The sequence below is a fragment of the Choloepus didactylus genome, chromosome X (assembly GCF_015220235.1).
Source record: "Choloepus didactylus isolate mChoDid1 chromosome X, mChoDid1.pri, whole genome shotgun sequence".
NCBI lineage: Eukaryota > Metazoa > Chordata > Mammalia > Pilosa > Megalonychidae > Choloepus > Choloepus didactylus.
The window spans coordinates 140,172,056-140,195,069 of NC_051334.1; the positions used below are offsets into that span (position 1 = coordinate 140,172,056).

The 23,014-nt window shown below is 39.4% G+C and overlaps 1 pseudogene; it reads right to left on the reverse strand.

Annotated features, from left to right (window-relative positions):
• Positions 1 to 5,719: 5,719 nt before the first annotated feature.
• LOC119522014 lies at positions 5,720 to 6,105 on the reverse strand (annotated as a pseudogene).
• Positions 6,106 to 23,014: the final 16,909 nt, after the last annotated feature.

Below are 23,014 nucleotides of genomic sequence, written 5' to 3' on the forward strand. Positions count from 1 at the left end.
TTATATCCCCTTCTTATACACATTTAGCTTTGATACATTGCCTTTGATACAATCAATGGAAGCATCTGTCAATGTTACCATTAACTATAGACTCTAGTTTATATGGACTGTATTTTTCCCATATACCATCCAATTTTCAACACCTTGCAATGCTGACATTCATTTTTTCTCCCTTATTTAAAAACATGCTTATATCTGTATATTTAATCACCATTAACGACCACTCTGGGTTTTGCTAAGTTATACATTCCCAGTCTTTATCTTCTATCTTTTCTTCTGGTGTCATATGTGCCCCTAGCCTTCCTCTTTCAACTGCACTTGCACTCATGTTTGTTCAAAATACTTACAATATTTTGCTACCATCACACAGTATTGTTTTATCCATTTCTGGATCTATGCACTCAATTCTGTTGAACCTTCTGTCCTAGTTTGCTAATGCCGCAGAATGCAAAACACCAGAGATGGATAGGCTTTTATAAAACAGGGGTTTATTTCACTACACAGTTACAGTCTTAAGGCCACAAAGTGTCCAAGGTAACACATCAGCAATCGGGTACCTTCACCGGAGGATGGCCAATGGCCTCCGGAAAACCTCTGCTAGCTAGGAAGGCAGCCGGCATCTGCTCCAAATCTCTGGCCTCAAAATGGCTTTCTCCCAGGACGTTCCTCTCTAGCAAGCTTGCTCCTCTTCAAAACATCACTCCCAGCTGCACTCCCTTCCCTCTCTTTGAGTCAGCTCATTTATATAGCTCTACTGATCAAGGCCCACCCTGAATGGGCGGGGCCACACCTCCATGGGAACATCTCATCAAAATTATCACCCACAGCTGGGTGGGGCACATTCCAAGCAAATCTAACCAGCACCAACATTTCTGCCCCACACAAGACCACAAAGATAATGGCATTTGGGGGACACAATACACTCAAACCGGCACACCTTCTGTACTCCTTTAACATCAAATGCCTGATCTCTAACCTTCTTCTATCTCCTGATAGCTTGTGTTCTCAATTCCCAAATTTCACTCATCATTTTTAGTCTGTTTTGATCAGGCAATACAGTATCTGTCCCTTTGTTTCTGGGTAATTTCACTCAATATAATGTCTACTGTCTACCATTTTGTCTTTTGGATTTTATATGCTGTATCTTATTTATTTCTCCCTCTCTCTTTTTACCTTTACTGATAGTCTTCATTTTCTACAGTCTTCTCCAAATCTCTCTCTCCTGTCTTTTCCTATCTGCCTGTAGCACTCTGTTCAGTATTTCTTCTAGAGCAGGTACCTTGTTCACAAACTGCTTCATTGTCTGCTTGTTTGAAAATATTTTAAACTCTCCCTCATTTTTGAAGGACAATTTTGCTGGACATAGAATTCTTGATTGGCAGTTTTTCTCTTTCAGTATCTTAAATGTATCATATTATTGCCTTCTCACCTCCATGGTTTCTACTGAGAAATCCACACATAGTCTTATCAAGCTTCCTTTGCATGTGATGGATTACTTTTCTCTTGCTGTTTTCAGGATTCTTTCTTTATCTGTGATGTTTGAAAATCTTATTATTAAGTGTCTTGGAGTAGGCCTATTCAGATCTATTCTGTTTGGGGTACACTGAGCTTCTTGGATTTATAATTTTATGTCTTTTGTTAGAGATGGGAAATTTTCAGTGATTATTTCCTGCATTATTTTTTCTGCCCCTTTTCCTTTCTCGTCTCCTTCTGGCACACCCACAACACATACATTCTTGTGCTTCATGTTGTCATTTAGTTCCTAAGATGCTGCTCATATTTTTCTATTCTTTACCCTATCTGTTGTTTTTTGTGTGGGATTTCAGATGTCCTGTCCTCCAGTTTATGAATTCTTTCTTCTTCCTCTTCAAATCTGCTGCTGTGTGTCTCTATTGTGTTTTTCATCGCTTCTATTTTGCATTTATTCCCATAATTTCTGCCAACTGTTTTTTCAGACTTTTGGGGTGTTCCTTATGTTTGCCCAATGTCTTCTTTATACCCTTCATCTCTTTTGCTATAACTTCCCCCAACTTGTTGATTTGAGTTTTGAATTGATTTAGGAGATTTGTTTGATTAGCAATTAACTGTTTCAATTCCTATATGCCAGTTGAAGTGCAAGTTTGTTCCTTTGACTGGGCCATATTTTCATTCTTCCTAGTGTGATCTGTAATTTTTTGTTGTCTAGGCGTATGGTTTCCTTGATTAACCCAATCAGATTTTCCCAGACAAGACAGTCCCAGGTCTCAGGAGAAGATTGTAATCAGTACCAGGTTCCCCTGGGGCTGAGACCCAGCAGATTGTCAGACTTTCCTGAGAGGCCTCTAGATTCTGTTCTTTTCCTATGCTGCCCAGCAGATGGTGCTTGCCAGCCCACAGATCCCCAAGGTACAGTGTCTTTATTACTCAATAGGCCCTGTCCCAGTCAGGGACCAAGGGTGTCTGAAGCCAAGCTTAAATTGTTTCTGTCCCCCTCTCTTGCCCCAGTCCCTGGGGTCTGTGTTCTCTGAGGCAGGGCCCTTATCTGAGCTGAGCCCTGCCCCCCTCTTTTCTTAGGGAAGATAAGCCCTTTATGGAATTGTCTCCTACTCTTGAATTTTTCTTTTGATTCATTAACTATCAACACCACACTTGCCTGGGTCAGTGGTGACAATTGAAAATGCCTGAGGCTTTCTTTAATGAGTTACTTAGAATGAGAGAAAAATGGGAAAAAAGCAAGAATTCCCCTATTTAGAGCCAGTCCCCAGCCCTCCAGTTCACCAGGCAAGAACTGGAATTGGTACCTGGTTCTGTGTGCCCTTTACCTTGGAGCACAGCCGTTTTCCAGTATTCTGAGCTCAGTGGACTCCAAAAGCCTCTGTTTTAATTTATTTATGTATTTTTTCCATCTGCCTTGCCTCCTCTCTGCCAGGATAAACCTCTAGGTTCTCTTCCTGCTTGCTCCAGGTTTATCTATGCTTGTTGCATGTATTCAGTAGTCCAAATTTGTTGATAAAAACTGCAATTAGAGCTAGGTTGAGGTATATTCCCTTGCTCGTGGCAGTGACTGCTGCTTTTTTCCTACAGCAAAGTTTTGCAACCCGGCCTGCCTTGTTGGTTGGGGACAGGCACCAGCTCCACAGTTTGGGGATCTTTACTTACAGCTCCATGCTGCGATCTCAGCTGTTTCACCCATTCCTGACTGTTGTATGATATTGCCTTGTCACAGAAGTCCCCCCATCAGTTGTTTCAGACTATTTTCTATTTGTTTCTGGCAATTTATTAGTTACTCTAGGGGACTAACTAAATTCAACACCTCCCTATGCCACCATCTTGCCCTACCTCCTGATCTCTAAAGGATTTAACAGATTCTCATGAACTGCAATGGGAACATCTCATCAAAATTATACCCACCACTGTATAATATATACAGTGATATATTAAGGGGACAGAAAAGATCACATATTTTATGGCTCCATTTATATGAAATAACCATAGTAGGTAAATCCATAGAGGCAGAAAGAAGATTAGTGATTGTCAAGGGCTAGAGTGAGAGGTGTTGGGAGTTAATGGGCACAGGGTCTCCTTTATGGGTGATGAAAATGTTTTGGAATGAGATAGAGTTGATGGTTGCACAACATAGCAAATGTACTACATGCCAATGAATTTTTCACTTTAATATAGGTAATTTTATGTTATGTGAATTTCACCTCAATAAAAAATAAATGAGAAAAGTTGAATGCAGAACACATTAGGTGAGAGTTCACATGTAGAATAAACTAGACTGAAGTGTTGGTTGAGGCCAGATTTGGGAAGAGCCTCTTTTGTCAAGCTAAGACATTTGGACTGACAGAGGGAATGACATTGCATGATGGCAGGTGTGACTGCAGATTCAGAGGAAGGATCTAACATACTTGGGTTAATAATATGAACCTCAAAAGAAAGAATCCACAGAGCGAAAGTTAAATCTGTGCATTCAAAATTATGACTCCCTAGTCAAACTTTTTCAAATTCCTACTGCCTAAGAATTTAGACATGAAATCTCTAATTAAAAAAAACAATGCCTAACAATACCTTGCACATAGTAGTTATTCAGTAAATACCCACTGAATTCAGTAGTATGAGAGAAGAGGCTTGATAAGACAAAAAGTACAAAGAAGCCACCAGTGCTGAGTCCACTGAAGGTCTTTGTCTTCTGGGTGCTCAGTATAAGTAAAGTGAATGCCTACTCAGGAAGCTGAAAGAAAAGCATATTTAAAATCTCCTTTTTAAAATCCTTAAGTGGCTCTTTGCTGCAATCAGGATAAGTCCAAACTGATTAGTTTGGACTACAAAATTTTGCATGAGTTGGCCCCCACCTTATTTTGCCATCTTCTCCCTCAACATTCTCTGACACAAAACTGTATTGCAACAGAAGCTCCCATGAACACCCGCTAAAGAAATGACAATCCTAGTCTAACCATGGACCTGCTCTGTAATCTGGATAATCATGATTTTTCTCCCAGAAATGCTATGTGGTTTCCTGTGATAACCAAGAATTGCAGTGGTCTTTAAAAATGTAACCTCTGGAAAACACTGTGTCTAGTGTGGTAGTGGTTAGCCTTCAAGACTAAGCCATTTGTTCCAGTTTGCTAAGGCTGCCATTCTGCAAAACACTAGAAATGGATTGGCATTTATAAAGGGGGCTTATTTGGTTACAAAGTTACAGTCTGAAAGCCATAAAAATGTCCAAATTAAGGCATCAACATGAGTATATCTTCACCAAAGAAAGGCCAATGATGTCCGGAGAACCTCTGTTAGCTGGGAAGGCACATGGCTGTGTCTCCTGATCCTGGGTTGTGTTCCAGCTCCTCTCTCAGTTCCTGTGTGTTCTTCAAAATGTTGCTCTTGGGACATTTTGTTCTCTTAGCTTCTCTGGAACAAACTCTGGCTTAGCATCTCCAAAGCATTAATAAAGTAATCTATGACCATTCTGTCCTCACTATGGGGAAGAAGGTCACTAACATCTATTGAAAGCCTATGTCCCAGGCACTCTGCCTGGCACTTTCTTAACTTTCTTAACTTTCTTAACTTGCTCAAAGTCATAAGCTTAAAAGTTGCAGATTCAAATTCAGGTCTATCTCACTCTAAAGCCCTCTCTGCTACATTGTCAGTTGTTCAAAATTTTAGAAATCTTTTTTCACTCTGTAACTCTAAAAGTATTTCACACAATATGGAAAAAAATTCTTTACTTCCAAATGCTTCATTTCAAATTAAAATGTCTTAAAAGAATTTGAGGTCATTTTGCTGGTCATTCCACTATCCATTTCTTAATCTCCTCAGCTCTATTTCTTTCACTTATAGCTACTTGATCATCCTTTGCTGTACAACAGATTATTCAATCTTTCAGCTATCTGTCAACTCTTTTGAATGTGTGTGCTCTCATATATATATACACTTTGGCTTACAGAACAGAAGGAGGCCAAAGGTATGCATGAGCAGGTATGATTCTGTTATTCATTGTAGGCAAATGGTAGAAAGAATGCTACTAATATCCATAGGCAAGTTCTGTAAATCATATGTTAAGAAACTGTTATTAAACGTTTGCTTTATTTTTTCCATTGAATCAAGCACTAGCTACCAGTAACAGAATTTTTTTGCCCTCTGAAAGTTAACATCACCTTTTTCAGAAACCGAATAAAAAATCAACTGGGTCCCAGTGATTATGTCCACATCTACATTGTTCAGGTGACCAGGAACTCTTTTATTTGTTTGCTTTAGCTTTTAGTTCTTGGTTATATCTCCAAATATGAAAGAGCTGAGAGGCTCCTGCTGCCCCCATAAAAAAATTAACAGCAAAGAGACTCCAGTTTTTGGAATAACAACAAGTGAGAATCTTGACCAAATAAACTCTGTCACCATCAGAACAGCAGACTGAGCTGTGCTGAATTTTTCTGCAGGTCTGGCCATGTCAGCCAATCCAGCATACACCAATCCCGGTTTCATAATTGCCCCTCCCCCCAAAAATACTGTTTTGGTACCTTCCAGGTGGTTGTACAGAGGCCCTAGTTTCTCAGACAGCATCAGCTCCACTTTATCGAGGACCCCCTTGTAGGTGGCCCGCAGGCCTCAGAAGCCGGGGGCCGACATCGCTGCTGCAGGGTGATTGCAGGTAGCTGGTTGGGAGAATTGCAGTGCCCTTCTCCCTGGCTGACAATGAAGGGCAGCTTATCACTTTCCCCTTCCACAGTGCCTTGGGTCCTCCTCTTTCCTAGAGTGCCTTCTCCAAGACGCCCATCTTCTTTTAAACCCACCCCACTCAGGCTTCTGTTCACACTATATGACTGAAACTGCCCTTCTCAAAACGGCTAATGATGCCGCTGTAGTGAAGTACAATGGCCACTTTTGCAATTATCTTACTCGATTTGTCAGTATCCTTTGAAATAGTTAGCCACTTCCTCCTCTTTAAAGCTTCTTTTTCTTCACTTATCTTCCATGATATCTACCCTTGGTTTTCCTCCTATATCACTGGTTGCTCCTTTTCAATTTCTGTTGCTGGGTCTTTCTGTTAGACCTCTTAAAGTTAGTGTTTTGGGGCTAAGTCCTAGGCACCATTCTCTAATCTATCTGCAATACCTCTAAGAAATTCTATGCACTCTCATAATTAAACATAATTAATATTGAAGATTCTCAAGATTATATCTCTAGTCTGAAGCCACTCCCTGACATCTGCTCTTGGGGACATGATAGGCATCTCAAACTTAACATGTCTATAAATAATTCTTCTCTCTGTTTCTCACTCTCACTCTCACTCCCTTCCCCTCTGCCCTCTCCCAACCTCTAAACAAACATGTTTGTTTCTTCACTAGTACTCTCCTTTTCAGAAAGATGTAATACCATATGCTCAATGGTCATTCCAAAATCTAGGAGTCATCTTTGATCTGCTCTTTCCTTCATCTCCCCCCTCATCCAATCCATGGACAAGTCCTGTTTATTCTACTTCTGTAACCTCATTCATACTACTTTCCTCCCATTCACCCACTGCATTGCATCCAACTTGCCCTTCTTTCTGTCTTCAAACTCACCAACTTGCTACGATCTTAGAGCATTTGTACCAGCTGTTCTCTTTTGCTGGAATGTTCTTTCCCTGAATTTCACATTCTTGGCTCCTTGTCATTCAAGTCTCAACTTAAAAGCCACCTTCTCAGAAAAGCTGTCTCTGACCACTTAATCAAAGCTAAGTATCTAGTCGCTCTCCCATTACCAATTTTTAATTCACTGCATATCACTTACTATCATCTTATATTTTCTTACATTTATGTTTCTTTATATACCCATTGCTTATCTTTTCCAAACTAGAACATGTGCTCCATGAGAGTAGGAGCATGATCTTCCATGTTCAACACTGCATCCCTAATGTGTAGAATAGTGCCTAGCACATAGTAGGCACCAAAAATTGTTGAATGGATGAACAAATGAATCAGTAACAAATGTACATTTAAACTTTATAGGATAAGGGACCTTCATATAAGCAAGAATTTTGTCCAACAGAGAACGGGAGAATAAACTGGGAATATGGTAAAAACAAAAATATAGGGACAAATAAAAGAAAAAGTCATAAATCAATGTAATATCCCAACAAATTTATTTGTAATTAGAGAGAAAGACTATAAAACTTTTTTCCTTTATAACCTCCTATTTTTGTTTTCCCATGATTAAATGCCAAAGCCTTTTAAAGGACTCAGGCTGTGGATTTGTCTTTGAGGTCTCCAAGCCATGTGTGGGCTGGTAAGACTATCATTCCCTAGCCTGTCTGTGAGAGAAAGACAAATCCCGAGAGATAACTCCAGTGGTGATAGCTACTAAGAGGCACAGAAAAACACAAAGTTTCTGTGGCTTTGAGCATAAAGAAAAAGAGGTAAAACCACAGGGACTCAAGATTTCAGATGTGGCTTTGAATAGAGACACAAAGCCAGAAGAATGGGGCAGCAGATTGAGTCAGAAGGAAGATCATCCAGAAGTTGGAAGACCATGATTAGTCTTCAGATAGATGGGTCACAGCATTAGGCATCCAAGAACTGTTTGTCTGATAACAATTATCCAAAAGTAACCTAAAGGACTAAATTCTGGGTAGAGCTCTAAAGTCAAGAGGGCCAGAGAGAGAACAATGCTGAGTCCCAGGCCCAAAGAATTTAAGGCAGAGCCTCTAACACACAAGCTCAGTTACAAGGACTGGTGTCAAAGAATAACTCTTTGGCACAAGGACATAAGAAAATACAAATTGTTAGACTAATAGACAAGGTCAAATATGATCAGATCTGATTCCTGGGAAGCTAAGCTACTGCTCTGAAACACCTCAAATACCTGTTATCTCAGACAGGACTGGCCCCAGAGTCTGGAGCAAGGCTAAACTTGCAGGTGATTAAAAATGTCCTTAACTGTAAGCACTAGAGACCTCTGGGAACAGAGAGCCAGATAGGTGATTTGCAAATGTGATTCAAAAGCACATTTCTGTGGCCAAGGCTTTCTGGGATGAATTAGATAGTCAGAGTGAGTGTGAGATTTATTTGGAGTTGAAGGTGCCCAATTACATTGATGAGATCCCAGTAGGAATCAGACCTTAATTACTCCCAACCACAAGTCCAGCCAAAACTGGAGTTCTTTCTTGGATTCTCTTGATCATCCTGCTGCTTCTGGGAACCCAACAGCCAATTTCATACGTTAACAAAAGTTGAACTACCTCCAGAGTAGGTAGGGTGTTAGTTCCCAAAGGTTTGGAAGTGTGGGCTCAGGCTTCCTACTCTTTCAGCTAAACTCCAAAATGTTGCTTTCTGGGCAATGCTTCTAAGTAAGCATTTGATATAAAGTAAACAGTTTCTCCACAAGTTAACGTACATAGACTATTGAAAAGCATGCAGCCAAGAAATAAGTTAAGAATTTAATAGAGTTCTGTGTTCTTTCAGCTAAGCCAATTTAATTTTCCTTACTTTGTATAGTTAGTAATTGCATTTATTCTTAGACAAAGGACTGATTATGATTATTTAGCATTAGAGGTGTGTGATAAGAGGAATGAAGTTAGCCAAGCAATAGCAACCTTAGATGCTGAATACACTGTAGTCTATCTGCCACTTTGCTTTTATAAGTGTACTTTGTAGATTTAAAGCAGTTTTTATGTTAAACTGGCACCTAATCCAAAGGGCCTCATTCTTCTGAGAAGTGTCAGATTGTTCACATTCTGGAAATGCCAAAACTCTTTCTGGCTACTCAGTGCATTTCTACATTGAGGGTACTAAATGGCCTAAGAAGAGCCAAAACACATCCTAAAGGGCTGCATATCCTTCCCATTAGATTGGAGTTGATAAAAGTTATCTAACTTTTGGTTTGGTCAGAAATCCTACAGGTAATAAAGATGCAACGTCTACAATAAGCCAAATATGGCTTATATCCTATGTCTCAATCAAAAGTCATCTCAAGCCTGACTTCCTCTGTAAAGACTCTCCAGACCTCAGGTAGATTGAGGACAACCTTTCTATACTGTCATGGTACCTCAGACATACCTCCATTATAGCAATTATCATACAGTGTTGTATTCATCTGTGAACCTCTATGCTGTCTAACCAGACTATGAGCTCCTTGAGGAAAAAGGACCATTTTTATTCATCCAGCACAGTATATGGCACACAGAGATGATCAATAAATATTAATTAAATGTTGAATGAAATAAAATGTTACAAAACACTGCTTGACTTAACTTGCAAAACTCCAGCATCTCCCACATGTTCTTCTCTTCATGAATGGTATTTAAATGATGCTGATCTAAATTAGCAAAATTATCTATTGATTGCCTGCTCTGTGCCTCATAGTTTAGAGAACAGAAGATGTGGAATCAGCCCTCTAGGGCTTAGAGTCTTATCAGTGAGACAATATGGCCAACTCTGAAATAGCTTGTCATCATTTAATTGGGTGCTCATAAGTTAGGTCCAAAGATGGATAAGAGGATGGAAGGAGGCAGAACTGAAGCTGAATCTTGAAAAATCAGGTTGTCAAAAATAAACACAGGAGAACAGGGTAAAGGTAAAAGACAAGCAGAGGCCCAGAGATGGGAACAAACATAGCATGCCCTTTCATCAGGTCTTCAGCTGGGCATAGCAATAAAGTCTGTCCAAGGGTACAGAGTGAAGTGAAAGGGTCTTGTGCTCCGGTGGAGCAGGAAGAAGACCCTCACCATCACTGCCCCTTGCAAATCTCACTTCTGTGAAATAACTAGACTAAAATCCCCATTATAGTAGGGACAATATCTGTCTTGTTCACTACTGCATCAACATCACCTAGAACAGTGACTGACACAAACTGGGCACTCACTAAAGGCATTGGGTCACTGATTGAAATAAAGAACATTGCATAACTTAGCACAGTAAGTGATGGTTAAATTCATGCGTAAACTTGTTTAAGTTATGGTTTACCAGATGTTTGGCCAAGCAAGCATTGGCCTGATTGTTACTGTGAGGATATTTTGTGGATTTAAGTCATCAATAAGTTGATTGTATCTATGTCTGATTACATCTGCAATCAATTAAGGAAATTGCCTTCAGCATGAAAAAAGTCTCATCCAATCATTTGAAGGGAGAACAGATAATTTCAGCAGTGAGAAGGAAGAATTTCCATCTCTACTTCAGCCGTCTAGCTTCTCCTGAAGAAGTCATTGAAAATCTTCAACAGAGTTCCCAGCTTGTGGCCTGCCCTATGGAATTCTGACTTGCTCATCCCCACAGTTGCATGAGCCAATTCCTATAACAAATCTCATAACATTTACTTATTTCATAATATGGGTCAAATCTATTTAACAACCATTGTGATATCTAGTTAACTGATTCAACCCACATGTAGCTAGCATGCATATTAGCTACAGATAAAAACAGCATGTGATACAGTCTCTGGAATAAAGGGACATAGTGTAATGGACATGTGAACACTCACCAACTGACGAATAGGACGTTTCTGCAGTTGTCTTATGCAATATCTATAGCACCATTATCTGAAAGTCTCAGAGTATGTTCTAATTATTACTTGCTATAAGTCTGGTGGGGGAGATAAGTGATAGACAAAGAACAAAGAATTATTAAAATTTATTGGAAAATTAGCAATCATCTGGATCATCTGACATCTTACATTCAGTGAGGAGGCCAGAGTAAGACAGTTAGAGATGCACATCTACTAAAAAGGCTGGATGCAGTAAACGGAATTGATTTGTCCTTTGAGGACATAGGACAAATCATGAAGAAATGATAATCTAAAGATGGTGGCAGCTTCAAAACCATGCTCAAATGGCCATAACAGATGTCTCTTAAGCAACCCCAGTTCAAGATTTGAAGGCCTCTGCATAAGCACTACTATGATAATTGGATTAATGCCACATGAAAAAAGAGAAGTAAAGAAGCTTTTTGGGAAGTGAGAAAAAATCATTGTTTCAATGGGAGAAGCCAGGCACATTCAATTCACAAGTCTTTGTTAAACACATACTATATTCCATGCTCTGTCTAGGCCTGATTGTACAAATACCATAAGATATGCTCCTTTCTTAAGGAAGTTATGAACTAGTGAGAGTCAGACTAATAAATGGATAATGTCCATTATGGGAGGCAATTAACATTATCATTGAAATAATATATGTTGGTATCTATCCTAGAGAAATATTTGCACATGTTCACAACCAAAGATTTTTACCAAAGATAATCCCTGTAGCAATGCTTGTAAAAGCAAAAATCAGGAGATGATGGTATCTGTCAGGATTCTCCAGAGAAACAGAACCAATAGGATATACGTACCCATATATTTAAGAATTTATTTTAAGGAATTGACTCCTGTCATTGTGGTGCCTGGCAAATCTGAAATCTGTAAGGCAGGCCTGCAAAATTCAGACAAGAGTTGATGTAGTCTTGAGGCAGAATTTCTTCTTCAGGAAACCTCAGTTTTTGCTCTTAAGGCTTTCAACTGACTGGAAAAGATCCACCCACATTATGGAGGGTAATGTCCTTTACTTAAAGCCAATTGATTATAGATAATAAATCTCATCTACAAAATACCTTCATAGTATCATCTAGTCTAGTATTAATAACAGAATGTCCACATAAACCTGTAGCATAGCCATACTATGTAGTAATATGCAGAAATTAAAAAGAATGAGGTGAATCTTTATGTTCTGGTATGGATAGATACACATAACAGAGAGGAGTAGGAAAAAAAACAAGTTGGTGAACAATACATATAATGGGAGTGGGTCATTATAGAGTACTTTAGCTTTATCTGTAAGGATTTAATTTTTTAATAGGGACAAAATATACTATTTGTTGAGTAATTAAAATAATTTTTAAAATATGTATATAGTATTTTCTTAAAACAGTTTAATCTCTTCTGTTTTCCCTTTCTTCTTCCTAGTATTGTTTGTGTTTTTTTCCTAAAATGGGTAAGAATCTGGGGAGGTTGATGGAAGAATATTCTCAACAAAGGAATCAGCATATGCTAAGTAATGAAAGCCTGAGAAAACAGGATAATTCTAGATCATAGGGTGTGTGGGAGTGTTGAAAGTTATAGGGGTCGGAGTGGGTAGGGAGTGGACACGGTGAATTGAAAATATGATAAGATGAGGCCAAATTATAAAGGTATTTATATGCCAATTCTAAGCAGCTTAGATTTTATTCTGAAAGCTCTGGAAAATCATGGAATGGACCTTAAGATATTTTTTAAACAGGTCATTTTGGGGTTGATGTGGAGGAAAGATTGGGAGGATAGAGAGCCAGCAAGAAGGTCTTTGCAGTAATCTAAGAGAGAAATGATGAGGTCAAGCACTGAGGCAATGGCGGTACAAACGGAATGGGAAGGACATCTGAAAGAAAGTAGCACCTATAGTTGCTGATCAGAGGTGATGGATGCTGGTGAGGGAAGGAACATTGACACGAATACTGAGAAAGTTTATGGTTTGGGCAATTAGGTAGTTAGTGGTTCCAATGAATAAACTAAGAAATAAAGAAATAAAACTTATTTGGAGTGATAAGGGAGGGGACTGATGAGTTCCCTTTTGTTTTCCTTCTTTTTTTTCCCTTGCAATTTTATTGAGATATATTCACATGCCATACAATCATCCACAGTGTACAAACAAGTGTTCACAGTATCATCATATAACTGTACAATCACCACAATCAATTTTTGAACATATTCATTACTCCAAAAAAACTAATAAAAAGAAGAATAAAAATAGAAGTAAAAATGAACACCCAAAACAACCCATCCCTCATGCCCCTACTGTTAATTTACTGTTTTGTCCCCATTTTTCTACTCATCTTCCATACTCTGGATAAAAGCAGTGTGAACCACAAGGTTTTCTACAATCACACGGTCACAACATATGGGCTATATAGTTAAACTTGTCTTCAAGTATCAAAGCTACTGGGTTGCAGTTCAACAATTTCAGGTATTTCCTTCTAGCTATTCTAATACACAAAAAATTAAAAAGGGATATCTATATAATGAATAAGAATAACCTCCAAGGTGACCTCTCAACTCAATTTGAAATCTCTAGGCCACTGAAACTTTGTTTTGTTTCATTTCTCTTCCTCCTTTTGGTCAAGAAGTTTTTCTCAATCCCATGATGCTGGGTTCAGGCTTATCCCCAAGAGTCATGTTCCATAGGGAGAGTTACACCTCTGAGAGAGCAGCAAGTCCACCTGCCAAGATGGCTTAGAGAGAGAGGCCATGATGGGTTCCCTTTTGAACATGCTGATTTTGAGGTACTGTGTGGGACATTCATATAAAGATTTGGCTGTAAGCATTCAGAGATATAGGTCTGAATTCATTAAAGAACTACGAAATGTGGTCATTGCTGCTACAAAGCAGAGGCTAGGCCTCCCTATGGTTGTGCCTAAGAGCCTCCTCCCGAATGCCTCTTTGTTGCTCAGATGTGGCCCTCTCTCTCTAGCTAAGCCAACTTGGCAGGTGAAATCACTGCCCTCCCCACTATGTGCGATCAGACACCCAGAGGAGTGAATCTCCCTGGCAATGTGGAATATGACTCCCGGGGAGGAATGTAGACCTGGCATCGAGGGACGGAGAACATCTTCTTGACCAAAAGGGGGATGTGAAAGGAAATGAAATAAGCTTCAGTGGCAGAGAGAATCCAAAAGGAGCCGAGAGGTCACTCTGGTGGGCACTCTTACACACACTTTAGACAACCCTTTTTAGGTTCTAAAGAATTGGGGTAGCTGGTGGTGGATACCTGAAACTATCAAACTACAACCCAGAACCCATGAATCTCAAAGACAGTTGTATAAAAATGTAGCTTATGAGGGGTGACAAGGGGATTGGGAAAGCCATAAGGACCACACTCCACTTTGTCTAGTTTATGGATGGATGAGTAGAAAAATAGGGGAAGGAAACAAACAGACAAAGGTACCCAGTGTTCTTTTTTACTTCAATTGCTCTTTTTCACTCTAATTATTATTCTTGTTATTTGTGTGTGTGTGCTAATGAAGGTGTCAGGGATTGATTTGGGTGATGAATGTACCACTATGTAATGGTACTGTGAACAATCGAATGTACAATTTGTTTTTTATGACTGTGTGGTATGTGAATATATGTCAATAAAATTAATATTAAAAAAAAGAAATGTGGGCATAAGCATGTATAATGTCAGTTGAAGTCATAGGTTTGGATGAGAGAACTGAAGGAGGATTTGTAGAGATAGAAGAGAATTGGAGTGAAGAATGAATTCTAAAGAATGCCAGTGTTTAAGGGAGAAACAAAGTAGGGGAAGCCTAGAAAGGAGTCAAAGAAGGACTAGCCATAAAAGTAAGGAGGGACATTAGGAGAAAGTTTTAAAGAGGAAGTTGTTCAGTGCTGTCATATGGAGCTAAGAGGTCCAGTAAAATGAGGATGAAAAATACATATTGGATTTCTCAACAGTGAGGTCTTTAGTGATTTTAGTGAGAACGAATTAGGATGTGTGGTGGACAGAATTATGTCCCCTAAAGATGCCTATGTCTTAATCTGAGGAGTCTCTGAATATGTTAGGTTACATGGCAAAGGGAACTTTGCAGATGTGATTAAGTTAAGGAACTTGAGTTGAGGAGATTATTCTGTATTATCCTGATGGGACAAATCTAATCACATGGGTCCTTTTCTGGATGTGATCAGAGGGAGATGTGACTGCAGAAGAGAGAACCAGAGATAAAATGTTGCTGGCTTTGAGGTATAGGAAGGGGGCTATGAGCCAAGGAATGCAGGCAACTTGTAGAAAGTGGGAAACATAAGGAAACAGATTCTACCCTAGAGCCCCCAGAAAGAAATGTAGCTTTTCCACTACCTTGATTTTAGCCAAGTGAGACCTGTATTGGGATTCTAACTTTCAGAACTGTAAGATAATAAATTTACATTAAGCAACTAATTTGGGGAATTTGTTATAGAAGCTATAGAAAACTAATACAGAGGGAGGGGGCAGTGGTCAGGACAGAAGCCATGTAACATGAAAAGAACAGTGACCAGTAAGGGAGAAAATTGAGGTGGTGGATGAAGAAAACTCATTCAAGAGATTTGATTTTTAAGTGGAAAGAGAGCATTAATAGGAAGAGCACAGAGTTTGGAGGGAAGGGTTTTGTGATAGGTTTTAAAAGGGAAGATAAATAAATATATTCAAATGCTTATAAGAAAAAGGAGAAGTTGAAGACATAGAATATAGAGAGGACAAAAATGGAAGGGAGTAATTGGGGAGGCAGGAAACAGAAACACAGGAGCAGCTAGCAATACCAAATAACACAGAAAGTTTCAGAAGACAAAAACAAACTGGATGAGAAGGCCTTCTGGCCCAAGGGATCCTGATGGCAGGAACTCAATGTTATGATCACATATACCCATTTACTTTCTTATTTTGGGCAGTCACTACTTAGGAAGCCTGGAAAAAGAGGAGGCAACTGAGATATAGGGAAATAAAGTGACTTTCTAAGAGTCACACAGAGATCTTCTGAAGTCTCAGTCTCCTCAATTGTGACATGTTCAATGTGACAATGCATGTAAGGTGCAATGTCTGGAACATGGTAAATTCTCATTAAAGTAACTTATTATACCTCTGATAGCCTGGATAGCTAAAGTTTAGAAACACAGGATACATAGTCAGACAGACCTAGGTTTGAGTCCCAGTTTTCCCACTTACTAGTTGTGAGGCTTGTGGCATAGTGACTAATTAACACATAGGAGACAGAAATTCTGGTTTCAGGTTCTTTACATTTTCCACCATGTCACACTACCTACCTTTATGATTACACAAAAGCCTGCTCTGGGGCATTCTGCCAAACACTGCTATTGTTAAAAGCTTTACCATTAAGAGATGATAAACTCTACAGGACCTATAACATTTGCATCTTACATTCTATGAACTCATTGGACTATTTGCGTGGTGCCACACAACCCAAGGGACTTTGCCAGTCGAAAGAACAAAGACACCAAATATTTTCTGAAACATAAACTTTATTCAGGGCTTACTCACAAGGAGGCAGAAATCAGCAAAAAATCAAACGGCTTTTGTCTTCACGGGGCGAGTACAGCATTCAGCAGGGTAGCTGACTGCCCTATCAGGCTAACCAGTCAAGCTAGTTTTAAGGGCTTTTTACACAAAGACATTCCTAAGGGTATGAGAGCATGGCCTCTAGAACAGGGGTCTTGTGACATAGGAGTGATCGATTATGATGTGCAGGAAGGGAGTAGAGAACTTCCAAGGGGGCTCAGGAAGGAGGTAAGCTATAGATTAACTCTTGATGTATAAGGTCTGGTTTCTATACATACACAGTCCAGCTGCACATTCTTTCCAGGACACAGAGATGGTGGATTAAACGTTAACTGATGTAGGTCACACAGGCTGCTAAGCGCCAAGTCTCACAGGCCCCAAGTTAGGCCAGTGGCCCTTACACTTGATGTCACAATTCTGTGGACATGTTAGAAAGAAAGAACAATAGTGAATATGTCCTTTTCAGTTATAAAAGAGTTCAAAGGAAACCTAACAGAAAAATCTGAAAAGCCTCCCTTTACCTTGATGAATATGTAAATATTCATGATAAGATTTGATGATGGTACTGTATTTGAATGAAAACTGAAACACTAAATATTTTAATCAAGTCAGCCATCCTGTGCAACAGAAGTAATCTTTCCTATAAGAGGCTCCTGAGTGGATGATGGGATGTTGTCTGATGTAACAGTGATTGACTATTTACTTCTATTGTTAAACTTCATCTCTTCCTTTCATAGTTTTGAAGGGACATTGATTTCAATATAAAAAAAATCCTAAATGAGAAAAACAGGAAATTTAAATCCACAAAGTAGAAGTGAATGGAGGAAAGCACATAAAGTTCAATGGGAAGTTAAGAGGGGAAATGGGAAAGAGATCTTAGCCATAATGACTGCCTGGAGACTGTGTGTAGTTCTGGGGATTTTTCCTGATTCCAAGAGTAAACAATCTAAAGGTAAGAGCTCGGCAGGGTAAAGTGTTGTTATTCAAGCAGGCCAGGTAATGGGAGCAGAGCCACAGAGAGTCGTCTCTCGACAGCTCCCCAGCTGCCTCCACTCCCATCCTCTCACACACTGGGCCACAGATGGTAACTGAGGAAAAATAGGCTTTTTATGAACTATTGTCATAGGAGCCAAGTAGAGCCTCACCATCCGTGCAGAATGCCTCAACCATTGCTTGACATCTTTTCCTATTCCATGGGGATAGCAGAAAACTGCCTGAAAGTATGTAGTCCCTTTAGGCTCCATTTCACCCTCCAATGTCAGTTTTGTTCAGACATGAGGACTGGTCAGTAGTTTTTTACCTCTTATTTTTTATACCATGGATGACTGGAGTTATTTGCCCCGCTCTGTAGAGAATAAAAGAAAGAAGAAAAACAGGCATACTTTTCTCATCAGATTCTCAAGACACTATTTTCTCTTATGACATCTTCCTAAAGACACTTGTGACTTGCAATCACAGATTGTGTGAGTTTTTAGTCTGAGAGATAGTCAGTGTCTCTCTTAGGATTTCTTTTATAAAGTAATTGTTATGTTTTTCAATCGAGAAGAGAAGAGAAGATGAAAACTCTATCAAAAGGAGTTTTATTGTCCAACCGTGCTCAGGCGGGCTGAAGCCTAAGAAAATGGCAACAGCCCCAAGCCAAGGGAACAGTAGGGCTTATAAAGGATGGTTGGTGGGAAATCCTTTGTCCAGGGATGTGGAGGCTGGCAGGTCTAGGTATGGCAGTTTCTCAGTGGCTCCTTTTGGGAAAGGGGGTAGCTGGCAAGTTTCCATTGGCCAATTTGAAAGTGGGGGCTTGGAAGTGGGAAAGTTTAAAATTTTAACGTTCAGGATTCCTAAGGGTGGGGACAGTAGCTTACTGCAGACCCTCAGGGTTCCTAGGGCGGGATGAGGGGTGATGGCTCTATCGCAAAATTCCTAAGGGCAGGGATGGGGTGAGGGCCCAGGGCCTGAACCTAACACTAATATGTTCCAATAATCAATTATTTTAATGCCTCTACTTACAGGGAGACCCTGTATTTTACTAAAATTAATATTACTAAAATATTTCAGTAATATTACTGAAATATTACTGAAAACACTCTTAATGGCTTTGAAGAGATCTGTAGCTTCCTCTGACATCTGTACAGACACTATAAAATACCCTGGGTAAACTTACATTAAGATGATCAAACTCCAAATAATTTATTTGTGTTCCTGACTTCCATTCTTTCTCGGTATTACTGCCTTGAATTAATAGTGTGTCATTTTCCCCAAGGGCCTACAGGATTCCACAAGCAGAACACATTCATCCTCCTGCTACCCCTGTGGACAAGAAAGGCAGAAGAAAGATTAGCCCCATTTTACAGTGTGAGAAAATGAGGAACTAGGACATAAGTGATATGCTGCATAGAAGGTTAGAGGCAGAGATGTAAGTCTTACTGAAAGGAGAGTAGAAGAAAAAAACAGGAGACTAATGACCCTCACATATCTGTGATTCTGGAGTTAATTTGCACACACTATTAGTTAAAACCTACCATGACTCTTATATATACCATCTAGTATGATACCACAAAACACGATGACATCAGAAGTAGACATCTGGATAGGTCCATGTGCCAAATGAAAGACATGTAACTGACTTTTGAGCTGAAGTATATATAGGTACTAATTTTCTAGAAGGCCAGCTTCATAGGGTAGAGTGCTCCTGTAGACTTCTGGGATGTGACAGCAATACCTGGGGCTATCTTTCAAGCAGCACTTGGACAAGGAAAGTTTATCTGAAACAAGGGCAACAAAGATCTGGTGTAAGATAGAAGCAGAAGGCCTGTAAACTTTGTCTGTGGCTGAAGGGCAATATACAGTTCTTAAACACAGTCAGGGTGGAATGGGCAGCTTTTCCTGTCTTTATAATAAGACCTAGAAGACAACTTCACAAGAGTATCATTTTTAATCATGCCACAATCAGCCAAGGATGAAGAGTCAAAAAATTATTATCCAAGAATGGAAGAATTCATTTAATTAAGCAGTCATGCCACATAGTTAGATATAATCTACTGAAGTTAAATTTTACTTTTCTGAACTATTTTCCTTTTAATGATCACATGTGGGAAAGATAAACCCAGAATGTCCATTGTAATACTAGACAGGGGTAGGTTTCCAGAACACACCTGCTGAGCTGACCAATAGAGTCAAACGAAAGACTATTTGTTGGGCAGTTATTCAGAGAACAAAGCACAAAAGGCAGTCATAAGCATTAATTAAGTCAGTCATTTTGCCAGATTTACCATATCTCTTTCTGTTCATGAGGATCTTTATTTCTCGTGTGTATGTGGGGGGGGGGGAGGGATAATATTAGCCTATATACTTCCAATCAAACAGAGGGAGTGTACATAATTTGAATCTTGTCTTTGCAAATAAATTAGCTGATTGTTCTTGGCAAAATTACTAAACTTCTCTGAACCTCAGTTTTCACATTTATAAAAATGAGAATAGAAATAGTACCTACTCATTGAGTTGTTGCAAGGATGAAATGAGAGGAAGCATGTCAACACTTAACCTGGGGTCTGAAACACAGTAAATTTTTAATAAGTATTTGCTGCTGTTACTATTATTACCATTATCATCATTATTCTCAAGATCTTCATTCCAAATCACTTTTCACTGAACTTATGATTCTTTCTGGACCCAGCTCTCCTAGCCCTGCCATAGCCAGGTTAAGAATACATTTTTTTTGCTCTTTCCTTGATCTCTTGATCATACCCATGGGTCACGGGCTCTCTCCACCCAGTCAAAAGTTCTAGCTTCAGTCTGAACTCCCATAGAACCCAGCCTTAAACAACCTCCAACTTAAAATAGGATTTGCCTTTGTGCTTCTATAGCTGGTTCTTGATCTTAAACTACATAAATTTCTGGATTTCTGATGTCCTTGACCTCACAGACCTGATTTTTAACCTGCTCTGTGCCCATATGCCTGGATTCTAGACCTTAAGTGTACTTCTGACCATGCATAACTCTAGACTCTTTGTCCTTGCCATAGGGTCTTGGCCTCCAAGACTTGGATCCCTTTAATCTTCTGTCAACCACTAATATAAGAAACCTTCTGGTTGCCAATTCAGAATCAAATTCCTGTTTCAGATTGCCAATCTGATCATTGCTATTTTGATCCTGTGTTCAGGCAGTCTTGTCTTACTGGGCCATGATACTGAAACACAACAGCATAAGTTTCACCCTAAAGGAGCCAGTTGGTAGCAGCAATTGTAATCATCACTTCCAGTTTCTGACTGTACCCATCCCAGTGTATTAATGGTGTCAAATACATGAGCAAAGAACACATTTGGCTGCACTAGCCCCACCAACTATGTGTGAGTGCAGTAATCCATGTTCAATAACCCATTTGACACTAGTAAGAAAACAAGGTTGTAAATAATTCCACAATAATACAATTTAAGTTAAATACCATGCCAGAAGATTTTCAGAGTTGTAAACTATATTTTCAGATAGTCAAAGCAACAATTGATGTCAACATAGACTAAATCTGAATGTTCCAGTAGGGAGTTTGATTATTATGAATAGGATATAAATTGTGGCAGGGGTGAATATCAGAAAGTATAATGACCCAGTGACAGTTTATGAGAGAAAGATAATCTGAGGCTAGAATTTACAACTTGAGAGGAAGTTAACCTTTCAAACATCTGCACCTGACACTTTTCCACAAGACTATTGGGAAATGGAATTCAAAATGACCTCCATTCTCAGGTACCTTACCTCCTGAGTTTCTCGGGTTTCTGCAAAATCAGTTTCCAGAGTATGTGAGTTTCCCAAGCACAGTTACTTAAATGAGCAAAGATGATTGCCTGTAATAGACCCTTCATTGAATGAGGCAGAAAGAGTCTTCTGGTGCAAAGCCTCTATGGCATGTGTGAATTGAAATGGTTTAAACAAACATAATAGTGACAGGATAGAGGGCAAGAAGCACTGCCTCCAGAGTGACTACAAGGAGGATTCATGAATAAGGGCAGTCAGTTTGAGCCATGTTTGCATTTTTTGTCTTTGCTGGGAGTTTCTCTTAATGGATAATCTTTAAAAAGAATGTGTGATGAATTTATCCAATAAAAACATAACTTGATATGATGGAATATGATCCATATTTTATACATATTGTTTTTCTTCTTCAATTTTATGATGTCTCAAACACTAACCAAGGGAAGAGTTAAGTGAGAAAATACAGGCAGGGAATAGAAAGCTATACTCCTCCGCTACACTGTGATGGAGATTCTGTCCCCAGCAAGAATCAGCCTGATAGGTAGATTGATTATAACTACCCTGATAATTTTAGGGTATGTTTTATGGGGTATCAGAAAAGAAACTGCAACAACCTCAGCCAGAAGATCTCCAATTTTTGCTGCAGCCTAAATGTCCCATCATTCATGATTCATTTCCTGTGCTGCCTCTCTTGTAAGAATCATTATGATTATAATTGTTCATTGTCCATATTCCCTACTAGACCGTAAGCTCTGTGAGGATGGAGACCATTCTTCCACGACCAATGATACTGGTCTGTAAACTGCATAAATCAAATGCCCTTCCCAGTGTTTGTTACTTACCCATTTATAGGGCTGATCCAAGCTAAATTTCTATCAGCTACCCTCACCACAGTGTGAACACATTTCTACTATAAGGAGGTTATGCTTGAGGGGAAGGAATTGTGTGGGGGCCAGATGTAACATAATGGTACTAGGCAGGTGAGGCAGGAAGCCAATGACACAAGGAGGAGGTAGAAGGACCTGGAAGAAAATCACCATTTTGATGTGGGTAAGCCCTGACCCCTACAGAAGTTACTTCAGATCTGCGTCACTGCAGTGAATGATGTGGTCCTCCACTAAAGAGAGCACTCTTCTTGCCCTGTACTTCCTATCTTATTTACCATGATTTCCCACACTACATGGAAGCTTTTCAACAGCAGCTAGCTCAAAGCTCATATCAGCATGAAAGCAATTAGTCATTTTGTATCACCTTCTATCTAGACTGGGGTTTTGTTCCATGCTTTGACCCTTAACTGTCTCTCCATGGGTTAACTTTCTCCCAGTGAGTTGATTTATATTTATCTGTGATACTGCATTAAAAATCACAGCATCACAGAGAAGAAAACTAGAGTGCAATGCTGCTGCTTCCTATTAATCTATAACTAGAGGCTGTTTTAGTAAAGGCCTGTATACAATCTCTGTGTGAATGTAAATTCATTTGCCAATTGTTTCAGATAGATAGATAGATAGATAGATAGATAGACAGATAGAGAAATAGATAGATAGATGATAGATGTATGCATATAGTCTCCTTCCAAATACTGAGAATATGCCAGTGATTCTCATACGTGTGTGTTTGGAGAAAGGATGGTACATAGTAGAATTTCCAGTGGCTTTTTCAAACTATACATGCCTCTCCTTGGAGATTCTATAACTTCCCTCACACTAAGTCCCCTCCTCCAATTTTAAAATCACCACAGGGTAACGAGACAGGTTACTGATGGGT